Raw genomic sequence first — 16,245 nt, 5'->3', positions numbered from 1 at the left:
AACGATTATACAAGCGTACCCCTTGCACTGAAGTAGTTCTTTATCATGTCCGAACAAATTACTATAGATGCTGGAATCTGTACTGAAAACAACAAATGCTGGAGTTTACAGTGGATCGGACAGTGCCCATGGAGAGAAACAAAGCTAACGTTTTGAATCTAGATGACTTGTCATCAGAGCTGAAATGAACTGTGAAGGGGGCAGCATTTACACGAAAGTTTGGGAATGGAAATGGTGGGGTGTAGAGTGCTGGGGAGAAAAGATGTCGACAGTTCAGATTAATGATTGGAACAGGAGAATGGCAGAACAATGGTGTGTCTAATTGCCAGACTTGAAGAAGAAGACAGTCCCACTGCGTTGGGGGCAGGGGAAGGAGAGAGGACATCAGTTATTTTAATATAGCATCCTGCTCACATGCCCACTTTTCTGCCCTCAGCATGCTGCAGTGCTGCAGTGAATCACAGCGCGAACTGGAGGAACAATATCTCATCTTCAGACTGTGTACAATACAGCCTTCCGGACCTAATATTCAGTTCAGCTCCTTAATATTGTGAACCACCTCCCATATCTTCCCTTTCTTTTATCTTTACTTGTTACATTTTCCCATTTCTTCTCTTTCTTTTATCTTTACTTGTCACATTCTCTGCCCTCTCTCCCCTACCTCTACCACAGTGGTACTGTCCTTTTAAGTGTGGCAGGTAGACACCCCATTTTTCTGCCATTCTCACATTCCAATCACTAAATCTGAATTATCAACGCCTTTTCTCCCCAGCGCTCTACACCCACCAACGCCACAGCCCCCCCAACTACTGTATAAATGCTGCCCTGTTCACACCACGTCAGCTCTGATGAAGAGTCATCTACACTCGAAATGTTAGCTTGCTCTCTTTCCAGAGATGTTGTGTGACCCACTGTCATGTCCAGCATTTGTTGTTTTCTGCCCTGGATTAAAGGCACACTAATATTGTAGCCTTGAGGGCACTGTGGGATACCAGTGTGTCCATCTGCATTATTTTTGCACAGATATTTTGTAATTGTACTCCTGGATGTAGTGTCAATTGCTGACTTGCATGACAGACCTTAAATCTACTATTTAGAGGATCAATCCAAAAGAACGGTTTTGGAGGTATTGGTAGTTGGAAGCATTTTTAGGGTTTTGATAACTGACCAGAAGTTAAGATTAAAACTTACTTTGGGAATGGTCAGCTATTGGTATAATCCAAATTGACTTTTCACGCAGTTGTCTGCTTCCTGAGTTTTAATTCTTCATGATTGGTTTTTGTGGTCCATTTACCTGATTCAAGCATTTTTTCCAAATCTGATTTCTTGGTGGTCAGTGGGTGGCAGTTTGATTTTTCCCACCTGTAGCATCCAAACTTACATCCTATGCTTCATTCTCAGTGAACTTTACATCAACCTAGAATTGGTGTTTTGAGTCCATTATGATTTTTCTTCAGAACTCTGTGGGAGTCATATCAGTATCTCTCCACAGATGCTGCCAGACCCACTTAGTTTTTCATCATTTTTGCTTTATTTTAAATTTCCAATGTGGTATTTTGATTTTATCTAGATCAACCCAGTTCACCTGGTCAAGATTTAAAATTTGTTTTTGTTATTTTGATATCTCAGTGGGTCACTCTGTTTTCAATGTATTAGAATCCTCTGGTCGTCTCTGCCAGTGGTATTTACTGCGGTGTGTGCTTCTTTACCTTTTCCCTTTGCTTTGGGAATGGGTTTTCCATAACCTGTTCACATTCCCTGGAGTACTACTTCTTTCAGCTACATACTCAACTTCTGCCTACCTGTGGCTCTTAACCTAAATGAGCCATCTCTTTCACCTTCTCCTGGCCTGTCTGTGCACCTCCCTGGTCTCCATTTTAAATTACCATGAAGTTCTGTTAATCAGGTATCTAATCTTTTCTCATCCTCATGGGCCTGTCTTGACCTCTCTTATGGCTATTGGCCTAAATCAGGCCCTTTTAACTCCTCCTTCTTGACCCTTTCTGGCACCACTGGCCTGAATTCAGCCTTCTTGATTTTTGTGTCTTTATTTCACTTTTTATTTCCATTCTAGACTCTGTCTCTTTATCTTCCTGTTGAAATTTCCATTGTTTCAGTTTTGGTTTACCTACTTCAGTGTCTCAATTTTCAACACCCCATGTTTGCCACCTGTTTGCAATTTCTTTCTTCCTGGTTTCTGTGCGAAACTTCACCTGTAAGTCACAGCTAGTGTCTTTAATTTGTTGCAAATTATTTTATTCCGTTCTATGAATGTATCGACTTCAAATGTGGACATCTTTGCACTTTGGTATTGTAATGTTGCAAACCACGAGAATTGTAGTGACTTCTTTGATTATAAAAGAATTAATTTAGTTTCCACTGCCATATGCAGTTGTTGCCTACAGTTTCAAATTTGAAATGTTAGAGCCAAAACCTGCAAGGGTGAGTAAATTCCTTACTTCTCGCCTCTGAAGTTTGTATAAAAGTTTTCAAAAGGTATATTTATTTCTAATTCCATCTACACTTAAACTTACATTCACCCTTTGAAGTAGGCACCGGACAGTACTCCATGAATCATTCTGAGTGAAATGAGTTAGTTGTTTAAATTTATTCAAATAAAACATAAAATATAATTGTAAATGTAAAAGCTTTGATGAAGGGTCTAGGCCTGAAACGCCAACTTTTGTGCTCCTGAGATGCTGCTTAGCCTACTGTGTTCATCCAGCTCCACACTTTGTTATCTTGGATTCTCCAGCATCTGCAGTTCCCATTATCTCTGATAAAATGTAATTAAGTGGGCAGAATGACACACACACGTGCGCGTGCATGCATACACACGTCGCATGGAAAAGGTGGCTAATTCTGGATAAAATTAAACTCTGTGACAGTTAAACTAACTACTGCATGGCTTGATCATGCCTGTTCACACTCTGAATTGTGATATATTTGGAGCATTAATTTGGATGACAGATGGCTGTATTAGGTATTAGATTTTATGGATTTGACTCTACCATAGCGAAAACATACAGATACCTTAACTCTAGCAATAGTTATCTTTATTTACCTATTCGTTTACAGATTAAATGAGAAATGCAACTGAACCTATCCTGAAATCTTCGAATGCTTAGTTGGTTAAAATCGTGATCACTTTAAAGTCTGTCCAATATTTAGTTTTCTTCTTTCCTTTTGACTAGGGCATGTCAGTTCCACCTGACTGACAGAAGGAAGGCAGAAACAGAAACAGAAATAGCGGGAAAAGCTTGGCAGGTTTGGCAGCATCCATGGAGAGAAAGCAAAACTTATATTTCAGTTATAGTCCAACAAGTTCATTTGAAAACACAAGCTTTCGGAGCCTAGCTCCTTCTTCAAGTGTTAATGAGGTGATTTCAAATACAGAATTTATAAGTAAAAGATCAAAGGATCACACCGCTGATGAGGATGTATTAAACAAACCTAAGATGCTGTTGAATCTTTAATCAAGTAGAATGTTTTAATTGATTAATTTGTATATTTAAACACCCAAATTCCTTGCCATTGTCCTGAGAGAACAAAAGATTTTATCAGTGTAAAGAAGAGGTATCATTTTAGGTCAGACAGTGCATGTGTGCACGTTTATGAGGGAGAGGGGAGAGAGATACAGAGAGAGAGAGAGAGTGTGAGTGAGTGTATGTATGAGAGAGAGAGTGCATGTATGTTTGCATGCGTGTGAGAGTGCATAGTATGGTGGGGTCACCTGTAGTGTGACACGAACCCAAGATCCTAGTTGAGGCCATCCTCATGGATATCTGCCTCTGCTCGGCAACTCTGCACTGTTGTGTATCCCGAAATCTGCCTTTGAGGATATTTACCTGAAGATGTGAGGCTGAATGTCCTTGACCGCTGCAGTGTTCTGTCACTGGGAGGAAACACCCCTGTTTGACGATTGTTGCGTGATGTCCATTCATCTGTTTTCATAGCGTCTGCATCATTTCACCAATTGGGGCATCCTTACCTGCAGCATTTGAGATAGACAATGTGATCTGAGTCACATGAGCATCTGCTGTGCACATGGTGAGTGGTGTTCCTACACCTGATGGTAGTATCCGTGTCGATGATCTGACATGCATTGTAGAGGTTGCCATGACAAGGTTGTTAGTGTTGTGGTTGATGTTGTCCTGACGGCTGGATAAACATGCTGTTTAAGATTTGGCTGTTGTTTGAAGGTGAGAATTGGAGGCATGGGGAAGATCTTTGTGAGGTGTCATTGTCATGGCGTACTAGATGAAGAAGGGAACCTTATCAGTTGGGAAGTACAGGACGACGAAGGGAACCCTTTTTGGTTGTATCCCATGACTGTCTTCTGAGGAGGTCATTATGGTTTTTTGCTGCGGCATTCAGAACTGGTGATCGATGAGTTGAGCAGATGTCCTGTTCTTATGAGGGCATTCTTCAACATCTTCTGGTATCTGTCGCATTCTTCCTCATCTGAACAGATCCTGTGTATGCATAGGGCTTGTTCATAGAGGATGGCTTTTTTATATGTTTAAGGTGGAAGCAAGAGAAGTGCAGCAATATGGGGTTATCCATGGACTTATGGTAAAGTGATGTATGAGGTGACTCTCCTTGATGGAGATGCACGTGTCCAAGAATGAAACTGATTCTAAAGAGTAGCCCATGGTAAGTCTGATGGTGGGATGAAACTTGATGATATCACAACAGATGAATGGCCACTGTACAACAATCGCCAGGCAGAGATGTTCCCTTCCAGCAGTCAAGGACATTTGGCCTCGGATCCTAAGGTAAATGCCCTCTGAGGAGGGCTTTGCGATACAACAAAATAGAGTCATCGAACAGGCACTGATGGCCAAGTTTGGTACTCATGAGGTTGGCCTCAACTGGGACCTTGGGTTCATGTCGCACAAGTGAGCCCACTATACTATATGCTGTCACCCACACACTCACTCACACATATGCGCACTCAATAAGACTTGCACGCGCACACACACACACACACAAACGCTCTCTCTCTCTGTCCCTGTCCCACATACACAAAGACACACATACATGCACTCTCCCACTCCTGCACACACATGTGCACACACATGCATGCATGCACATATAAATCTATGAATGAATTTGCATTTGCAGATTTGTAATTGCACGTGCATTTTATTTTGTTCAAAAAGCATACAATTTGTAGACAGTCAGTCAATGTGGCATTTTATAAATTCCCACTTAGGAAATAAAACCAATCTGATCCAAGTTAAAACACAGACAGATTTTTAACAAGGCCTCACAACTAAAATGCATTGTCTGAACTGAGATGCCACCTCTGGTGTTCTGATAAAACCTTTAGTTATCTCGGGGCAGTGACTTGAACAAAATTCTGGGATTTGCATATTAATCAATCAAAACCTGCATCTCCTTTCTAACTAATTAAAGGTTTAACAGCCATCTTAGGTTTGTTCAATACATTTGCACCCTTTCCATGACCCTTTGATCTTTTGCTTCTCAATTTTGTGTATGATGCCACCTCTTGCACTAACACTTGATGAAGGAGTGAGACTCCGAAGCTTGTGTTTTCAAATAAATTTATTGGCCTGTAACCTGGCATTGTGTAATTTTTGACGTTGACCTCTTCAGATATGCGAATCAGACCTATCAACAGTTTCTGAAGGACACAGCATGCTCCCTGACCTACTTCTGATAAATGGTACACCCATTAAGCTTAACTGTTGACACATGAGAAATGCAAACAATGAAGTCAAAAAAAGCTACTATGATTGTCAAATGAGCACCAGATATTTTACCAAGCAACTTATCATTGTGATCAAGATGGCTTCAAGTACATGGATAGATTTACAAATGTATTCACTCAGTACTTTCAGAATGGTGTGGTATGCTACACTCTGCACAGCATTCTGCATTAACTAAGTTTTTGGATTTTTATGAGAAATGAAGTGCAGTGTGCACGTCATCCTCTGTAAATCTGAGGAGGTGGAAGACAAGAAGGAAGGTGATGGTGCCAATTTAGCACCAGCTGCTCATATTGCTGCGTATAATGCCAGGAAGATGAAAGAAAAATCTGTTTTCAACAGTGGAAAGCCAAAAAAAGCTTTAATGCAAAGCAAAACAACAAGGATGCTGGAAATGTATTTTTTTAAGAATCTTTAATTAGAGCTATGATGTGGACACCACCAACTGCCGACTTTAAGTGGTGAGGATCAGATCTAGAGAATAAGAAAGGTGCAGTTACATTGCTTAGTGGAATTTATATATGACCAACTAGTGGAAAGGATAGGGGGGACTGAATCTGCCAAGAAATTGCAGAGAGGTGCAACCATCATAGAATAGTTATAATTATAACCCGATAATTGAATTTATTGAATGGGATAGTACTGTAAGGACCAGTAAGAAATAAATCATAATGTTTTGAACTCAATGTAACTCTTTGGAAGTAGTGTCATATCAGACTTGTAAAGTTAACTTTGTTCCTCTCTACCCAGATGTTGACAGACTTGCTGAGCTTTTCCAGCCTTTGTGCTTTTAGTTCAGATCTCCAGCATCCACAATACATTGTTTTAATTTGTGGGACAAACGTTCCTCGATTGTGATAAAGAGACTTTCCTATGAAAATATGTGCCCAGTCCAACAGGAAAGGAAGCTCTAATAGTCCTGGTACTTGGGAATAAGGTGAGCCAGGCAGATCACGTGACAGTGAGGAAACATTCCGAGAGAATGACCATTGTGTCATAGGGTTCAGGATGACATTGAAAAATGACACTGATCAATTCAAAGTATGAATAATTAACTGGCAAACAGCCAACTTCAAAGTGGCAAGAACAGAGCTGAGCTGGATACCAAAGGTAGTGAGGGGAAAAAGTTGATGAACAATGGGCTACCTTCAGAGAGCAGATGGAATGTAAAGTAAATTTATATGCTGCCAAGAATGGTCAGCATGGGTGCATGAGATAAAAGGGTCTGCTTCTGCTGTACCATCCTTTAAAAAGCAGATCGAACAAGCCCTGATCTTTCTGGATAACAAAGAAATGGAAATTAAAATTAAAGAAGAAAAAGTGCGCTGATGACAGCTTTCAAGTAGAAAATACATTTGAGAACCAAACTGAATACTGAAACTTCAGCAGGGATGTGTAAAAACAAGTAAGAGAAGTGAAGGGAGATTATTAAAAACGATTGGCATCTAACATATCAGGAAGTCCTAATGTTTTCTCTAGGCTCTGCTGAAAACTGCTGACCTGTCAGATGTTCCAGCTCTAATGAATAGCTGAACCATCTGAGAGGCAGTGGTTATCACTGGTAATACACTCAGCAGCGGCCTTGGATCCAAACTGTCAACAGCAACGAATCAGTGGTTGAAGGAAAGGGGTTGTGAGGGAGAGACTTGGTAGCATGGGACGAGAAAGGCCTCAATTAGTCTCCTAATCAGGCACTGAGTGTTTTTGGATGAGCAATCCCTACTCGGACACCAGGTTATAGTCGAACAGGCTTATTTAAAATCACAGACTTTTGGAACACTGCTCCTTCATCAGGTGGAGTCACCAAAAGACTCAATAAAAAAATAAAATCCAGATGATTATCTGACTTTGACCTAGGCACTGAAACAACAATAATAATCCTGTTGACCCTGAAAAGTCCTCCTTACTAACATCTGAGGTTTAGTGCCAGAATTGGGAGAGCTGTCTAACAGACTAGTCAAGCAGAAACTTGCTATAGTCATATTCACAGAATCATATCTCACAGACAATGTTCCAGGTACCACCATCACTGTCCCTGGATATAGCATGTTCCACAAACAGGACCCAGCAGAGGTGGCAGCCCAGTGGCATATAGTTGGGAGGAAGTTGTTCTCCTGACTCCATGGCATCAGGTTACACATGGGTAAGGAAACCTCCTGCTGATTGCTGATTACCATGTATAAACCTCCCACTGGTGATGAATCAGTACTCCTCTGTGTTGAGCAACGTTTGGAGCAAGCACTGAAGGTGGCAAGGATGCACAATGTATTGTGGGTGGAGGATTTCAAAGTCCACCAAAGAAACTGCTTTGGCAGCAGGACTACTGATTGAGTTGATTGGCCGTACAGATATCGCTACTAGACTAGATCTCTGGCAGGTGGTGAGGGAACCAACAAGAAAGAAAAGTGTACATGACCTCTTCCTCACCAATTTGCCATTTTCAGATGCGGCAATCCATGACTGTGTAGATAAGAGTAGCCACTGCATATTCCTATTGGAGACAAAGAGCCACCTTCACATTTAGAATACCCTACACTGCATTGTGTAGCACTATGACTATGCTAAATGGGACAGACTTCTAACACATTTAGCAACTCAAGACCAGATAACACAATATACAACCTCATGGGTCAGCATATCCCCCACTCAACCATTATCATTAACACTCTCGGTCAGTAGAGAGTACAGGAGAGCATGCCAAGAGCAGCACCAGGCATACCTGGTGTAAATCTGGTGAAATTAGCAAACAACATAAGCAGCATGTGATGTCACAATCAACAGATCAGATCTAAGCTCTGAACTCCTGCCACATCCAGTCATAAATGGTGGTGGTCTATTGAGCAACTTACTGAAGGAGGATGCTCCACAATATCCTCATCCTCAATCATTGGAGAGGCTAGCGCATCATTACAAAAGACAAGACTGAAGCATTCATGGTAATCTTCATTCAGAGGTGCCGAGGGGATCATACATCTGTCTCCTCAAGTGATCCTCAGCATCACAGATGCTAGTCTTCAACCAATTCAATTTGCTCAGCAAATTATCAAAAAGTAGTTGGTGGCACTAAATACTGCAAAAGTTATGGGCCCTGACAATATTCCGGCAGTAGTACTGAAGACTTGTGCTCCAAAACCTGCCTCATGCCTAGCCAAACTGTTCCATTTCTGCCCCACCAATCTACTCTCAATCATCAGTAAGATGATGAAACACTGCTATCAAGAAGCACCTGCTTAGCAATAGCCTGGTGACTGATGCTCAGTTTGGTTTCTGCCAGGTCTATTTACTTTCTGACTTCATTAAAGCCTTACTTCAAACATGAACAAAACAACTGAATTCCAGCGATGAGATGAGTAACAGTCCTTAATATCAAAGCTGCATTCAACTGAGTGTGGCATCAAGGAGCCCTATAAAACTGGAATCAATGGGAATTGAAGAAAACTCTGCACTGATTGTAGTCGTACCTGGCACGTTAGAATATGGTTGTGGTTGTGGGAGGTCAGTCATCTCAGCTCCAGGACATCTCTTCAGGAGTTCTTCAGGGTAGTGTCTTATGCACAACCATCTTCAGCTCCTCCATCAATGACTCGCTATTCATCATAACATCTCATGGGGAGTTTTGACAATGTTCGACATCATTCACAACTCCTCAGATACTGAAATTGTCCATGCTGAAATGCAAGATCTAGACTATATTCAGGCCTGGGCTGACAAGCAGCAAGTAACATTTATGCTACATTAATGCCAGGCAAAGACCATCTCCAGAAAAAGTCAATCTAACCACTGCCTTTGGCATTCACTGGTGTTACCCCATTATATCCCCCATTGTCAACAACTTTGGGGTTATCATTGACCAGAAACTGAACTGGATTCACCACATGTCTTGGATCACAGAGTGTATCTGAACGGTTCCTTTAAGATTTGGTTAAATGTAGTTAAGAGAAGGCTCGACAACAGCAATTTGCTTAAATATGAACATTTATTAACTAATAATAAGAATGGAAAAGAGAGGAGGAAACAATTAGCTTCACGCACTTGTGGCTGCTGGGGACCTCTCAATCGACGGCTGGTCTGGAGACTGAGGTTGTTCCTGGCACCATTTGTGACCCCGGTCTGAGGTGAAATCCAGCGACTTGGAACAAAATTCTCTCTTATACAGTGTAACAAACAACCAGGTGCAGAAAAACAATTACAGAAAAATATGTTGATTGTGCCATCTTTGGCATGTACAGGAATATTCACAGGACTCATTCAAGGTCATGCAGTTTGTCAAGTATCATCCTAAATGTCCTCAGCCTATTTTCCCCATCCTGTACAATCTATTTTTCCATGCAGCTGTCGAATATCATCATTGCCTTTTAGTCCTTTGGCCCATCCTATACAATCCACCACTGGCCAGCCAGTGATGCCTATGCCCAATGTCCCATGAGTGAATAAACGAACAAATAAACAACAAAAAGAGAGAAAGTCAAAAAAAATTGTCCTTGAGGTTGTTCAATGATATTGTACCACATGGGTAGTTGATGCTTAACATATTTGAAATAAGTGCACGAAGGCTGGTGTTCCGTCACCAAGTCATGCTTTATATATATGTGCATGGTATATGACACTGACCAACTAGCTCAGAGCCAGTTTCTAGACTGAACAGAACCACTGACACAACTGTTTATATCAACCCCTGTCAACCAGGACTCCCCAGTCAGATCAGGTTAACAGCCTCAATCAGGGAACTCATTTTCTATGAGGTACAACCTCGTCAATCATCACGTCCCAAACCCCTCCAAGTCCTGAGACATGGGTCTGTTGTTTCCTGTAGCTTCTCCTGGGACATTTTCGCATTAGGTCTGGTTCCTCTGACTCTCTGTCAGATACTGGTGGCGCATACCAGACAGCAGCCTCCCCATGCATCTGGAGTATCTCAAAAGATATTCCTCTTCTTCTTCAGTCCATAATGGTTTCGAGGCTGCAACATCTGACATGTCCACCTCGTCCTCAGAAGTTTCTTCAATGCTAGGCAGAGGGGAAGAGAACTCACAGGCTTTGACAGCCTTGTCTGATGTCCTAACGGACCAAGTATGTTCTGTTCCTGCTCCGTTTGCAAGGTTGCAGCTTTCATGTGGGCCATGTACTGTTCAGGACCCTCTCCAAACTTTGTACATCACAGGACTAGTGTTGTTTCTCAGCCATGCAGGGCCATTCTCATGGTGTCAACACCAAACTTTGTCCTGACGTAAATGGCCAGTCTCGCTTAGAGGAGGCTTTGTCTGGCATTGATATTCTTGATGCTGTTTCAGTATTTCTCTAGGTCTGGGAAGATCAGATTTAACCTCGTGTGGAGTCTTTGCCCCATGAGCAACTCTGCTGGAGCTGTTCCTTTAGTTATGTGAGGAGTAAGCTGTGCTCCATTTTGGTATGGCAAATCTGGGTAAGACTTAATGGTAAGGTCCAGGGGAGTGTTGCCGAGCAAAGGGACCGTGAAGAGCAAGTTCATACTTCTTTGAAATACAGCGTAGTGAAGAAGGCGTTTAGCACACTTGCCTTTATTAGTCAGTGCATCGAATATAGGAGTTTAGGAGGTCATGTTACGGCTGTACAGGACATTGGTTAGGCTACCTTTGGGACACTGCATTCAAATCTGGCCCCCTTGCTTTGGAAGGCCGTTGTTAAACCTGAACAGGGCCAGACAAGATTTACAAAGATGTTCCCAGGCTTTGAGTGTTTGAGCTATAGGGAGAGGCTAAGTAGGCTGAGACTGTTTTGTCTGGAGCGTCGGAGGCTGAGGGGTGACCTTATAGAAATTTATAAAATCATAGTGTGAATAGTCAAGGTCTTTTTCTCAGGATATGGGAATCCAAAACTAGAGGGTGCAGGTTTATAGTTGAGAGGGAAAGATTTAAAAGCAACATAAGGGGCAACTTGTTCACACAGACATAGAACATAGAACATTACAGCACAGTACAGGCCCTTCGGCCATCGATGTTGTGCCGACCTGTCATACCAATCTGAAGCCCATCTAATTGACACTATTCCATGTATGTCCATATGCTTATCCAATGACGACTTAAATGTACCAAAATTTGGCGAATCTACTACCGTTGCAGGCAAAGCGTTCCATTCCCTTACTATCTTTGAGTAAAGAAACTACCTCTGACATCTGTCCTATATCTTTCACCCCTCAATTTAAAGCTATGCCCCCTCGTGCTCGCCGTCACCATCCTAGGAAAAAGGCTCTCCCTATCCACCCTATCTAACCCTCTGATTATTTTATATGTTTCAATTAAGTCACCTCTCAACCTTCTTCTCTCTAACGAAAACAGCCTCAAGCCCCTCAGCCTTTCCACGTAAGACCTTCCCTCCATACCAGGCAACATCCCAGTAAATCTCCTCTGCACCCTTTCCAAAGCTTCCACATCCTTCTTATAATGCGGTGACCAGAACTGTGTGCAATACTCCAAGTGCGGCCGCACCAGAGTTTTGTACAGCTGCAGCATAATCTCTTGGTTCTGGAACTCGATCCCTCTAATAATAAAAGCTAAAACACTGTATGCCTTCTTACCAGCCCTGTCAACCTGGGTGGCAACTTTCAAGGATCTGTGTACATGGACACCAAGATCTCTCTGCTCATCTACACTGCCAAGAATCTTACCATTAGCCCAGTACTTTGCATTCCGGTTACTCCTACCAAAGTGCATCACCTCACACTTGTCCGTATTAAACTCCATTCGCCACCTCTGAGCCCAGCTCTGCAGCTTATCTATGTCTCTCTGTAACCTACAGCATCCTTCGTCACCATCCACAACTCCGCCGACCTTAGTGTCGTCTGCAAATTTACTAACCCATCCTTCTATGCCCTCATCCAGGTCATTTATAAAAATGACAAACAGCAGTGGACCCAACACCGACCCTTGCAGTACACCACTAGTAACTGGTCTCCAGGATGAACATTTCCCATCAACTACCACCCTCTGTCTTCTTTCAGCAAGCCAATTTCCGATCCAAACTGCGATATCTCCCACAATCCCATTCCTCTGCATTTTGTACAATAGCCTACTGTGGGGAACCTTATCGAACACCTTGCTGAAATCCATATACACCACATCAACCGGTTTACTCTCATCTACCTGTTTGGTCACCTTCTGAAAGAACTCAATAAGGTTTGTGAGGCATGACCTTCCCTTCACAAAACCATGCTGACTATCCCTAGTCAATTTATTCTTTTCTAGATGATTATAAATCCTATCTCTTATACCTTTTCCAACACTTAACCAACAACTGAGGTAAGGCTCACTGGTCTATAATTCCCAGGGTTGTCCTACTCCCTTTCTTGAACAGGGGAACCACATTTGCTATCCTCCAGTCGTCTGGCACTATTCCTGTAGACAATGACGAGTTAAAGATCAATGCCAAAGGCTCAGCAATCTCCTCCTGGCTTCCCAGAGGATCCTAGGATAAATCCCATCCAGCCCAGGGGACTTATCTATCTTCACAATCTGTAGGATTTCTAATACCTCTTCCTTGTGAACCTCAATCCCACCTCGTCTAGTAGCCTGTATCTCGGTATTCTCCTCGACAACATTGTCTTTTTCTAGAGTGAATACTGTTGAAAAATATTCATTTAGTGCTTCCCCTATCTCCTCTGACTCCACACATAACTTCCCACTACTATCCTTGACTGGCCCTAATCTTACTTTTGTTATTCTTCTATTCCTTAAATACCTACAGAAAGCCTTAGAGTTTACCCTGACCCTATCTGCCAACAACTTCTCATGTCTCCTCCTGGCTCTTCTGAGCTCTCTCTTTAGGTCTTTCCTGGCTACCTCGTAGCCCTCAAGCACCTTAACTGAGCCTTCACATCTCATCCTAACATAAGCCGCCTTCTTCCTCTTGACCAGAGATTCGACTTCCTTCGTAAACCACGGCTCCCACGCTGTACAGCTTCCTCCCTGCCTGACAGGTACATACTTATCTAGGACACACAGGAGCTTTTTCTTGAATAGGCTCCACATTTCTAACGTGCCCATCCCCTGCAGTTTCCTTCCCCATCCTATGTTCCCTAAATCTTACCTAAACTCATCATAATTGCCTTTCCCCCAGCTATAACTCTTGCCCAGTGGTATATACCTATGCCTTTCCATCACTAAAGTAAACATAACAGAATTGTGATCGTTATCACCAAAGTGCTCACCTACTTCCAAATCTAACACCTGGCCGGGCTCATTACCCAGTACCAAATCTAATGTGGCTTCGCCCCTTGTTGGCCTATCTACATACTGTGTCAGGAAGCCCTCCTGCACACACTGGACAAAAACTGACCCATCTATAGTACTCAAACTATGGTGTTCCCAGTCAATATTTGGAAAGTTGAAGTCCCCCATGACAACTACCCTGTCTCTCTCACTCCTATCGAGAATCATCTTTGCTATCCTTTCCTCGACATATCTGGAACTATTCAGAGGCCTATAGAAAACTCCCAACAGGATGACCTTTCCTGTTTCTAACCTCAAACCATAGTACCTCAGTTGACGAGTCCCCAAACATCGTTTCTACAAATGTAATACTGTCCTTGACCAACAATGTCACACCTCTCCCCCTTTTACCAGTGGTGCTTGTATGGAATGAACTGCCAGAGGAAGTGGTGGTGGCTGGTACACTTCCAACATTTAAAATGCAACTGGATGGTTATGTGAATAGGAAGGCTCTAGGAGGATATGGGCCAAATACTGGCAAATGGGACCGGATTCATTTAGGATATCTGGTCAGTATGGACGAGTTGGACCAAATGGTCTGTTTCCATGCTGAACATCTCTCTGACTGTATGACTCTAGTCCAGTAATCAAACAAGAACCAGGACAGTTTGATATCAAATGAAGCTGTAGGCTGTTACTTTAAGCCTGCTTTCAAAGTTTGGACTGCCCTTTAAACCAGGCCATTGGACGATGTATGGTATGAAGCTGTATTTACATACCAAATGCCATTCAACTTTAGGAAATGCCGTTACTGCCTGTTAGAAAATAATTGCCCATTATCTGTGACCGACACCTCCGGGAGTCTGTGTATTGTAAATGACACTCTCAGCTTTTCAATTGTCACTCTCGCGTTTGACGATGAATACTTTGAATGGGTGCCCACAATTGTGAAGTGTAAGCGAATCCGGGGGTTTAACTGTCCACTTCCACAAACACAGGGGAGCTGCTGGTTGTGATTTTTGTTTGACATCAGCTAAAGTCTAGGAAGCATATGCTTCGCGTGTTCCTCTCTGCTGGGCCACCGGTGAGCCAACATTACCCCAATACCATACAGGGAGCCAACATTACCCCAATACCATACCTGGAGACATGGCACATAAGCACCACATTTTGCTTAGAATCACAGTGTGCCAACTGGTAGCTGCCTCTTCACTTCCTAAAGGCTGTGAGACCCTTTCCATGTTGACCCTTTTTCAATGGCAAATGTAGAGGTGCTAGGATGGAGACCAGGTTAAGTATGAATTTCTGTAATAATTCACCAACTCAAGGAAAGGCAAAAGCTCCGGCACAGACATGTGAGCTGAGGCAAGTTGTCTGTCCCCACTTTATCTTCCAACAGCTGTAACGCAGCTGTAACATTCATAAGTAGGTCACTTGGGATGTCCAGACCGCATTTCTTCCTCCCAAGATGTACCCCTGCCTTGAAGAAATGTTTAGCGCTATATCCAAATTGTCTAAATGCTTTTTATTGGTGTTCCCAGTTATTAACACATCACTTGGATAAATGGTGACCTGGGATAAACCTTGTAAAATGTTCTGCAACATCCACTGGAAAATGGCACATACTGTTGATACCCCAAAAAATAGTCTCATATAGTGGTATAAAACCTTAATTGTAGGATTACTTCTGGGAATCCTCATCCAATCACAATTGCAGGTTTGCATAGCTCGGGTCCAGCTTCATGAAGGACAGCATTGCCTTTACAGTTACTCTTACCTGTCCTCTAAGGAGTGGGTATTTATCAAGTAGTTTACTGTTTGTGTGAAATCCCCACAAAAGCAAACCGACCTCTTGGGCTTTATAATCAGCATGACCAGTGCTGTACATTCTGCAAACTGTACTGGCTTCATTTTCCAGCCCCCTGATTTCTGCCTCTAATTTTGGATGTTTCACAAATGGCACCAGGTCGGCCTTGCAGAATCATGGAATTGCTTCTTGGTCAAAATGTAACGAGGCCTTGGCTGCTTTAATAGTTCGTAGACCCTGCAGAAAAATTTCAGGCTTTTTCGTTTGAACTTCACTCAGGTAGCCATTTTCTAATCAAAATTGTTGAGCCAATCAAGTTGAATCATTCTCAAACAATTCTGCCCCATCAAGCTTGGGCCTGACCCTTTTACTATAATCAGTGGTAACTGAACCATAAGAAACAAGAACCAAAGTTGTACTATAAATCTGTAGTGTTTTGTTAAAGACTGGTTCCACAACCACTGGTTCAGTGAGCAGATTTCAACCTCCATTTAATCTGATGTGTATTTGCTTGATTCTG

The 16,245-nt window shown here is 42.5% G+C and overlaps 1 protein-coding gene across 13 annotated transcripts in view; it reads left to right on the top strand.

Annotated features, from left to right (window-relative positions):
* ppfia2 (PTPRF interacting protein alpha 2) overlaps positions 1-16,245 on the top strand; it is a 418,215-nt gene that overhangs the window by 202,285 nt on the left and 199,685 nt on the right. The window lies entirely within an intron of this gene.

Source organism: Stegostoma tigrinum, chromosome 18, assembly GCF_030684315.1.
Source record: "Stegostoma tigrinum isolate sSteTig4 chromosome 18, sSteTig4.hap1, whole genome shotgun sequence".
In the NCBI taxonomy this organism is placed as follows: domain Eukaryota; kingdom Metazoa; phylum Chordata; class Chondrichthyes; order Orectolobiformes; family Stegostomatidae; genus Stegostoma; species Stegostoma tigrinum.
The sequence above is the reverse complement of the archived record's forward strand: the minus strand, read 5'-3'. Positions and strand labels throughout refer to the sequence as shown.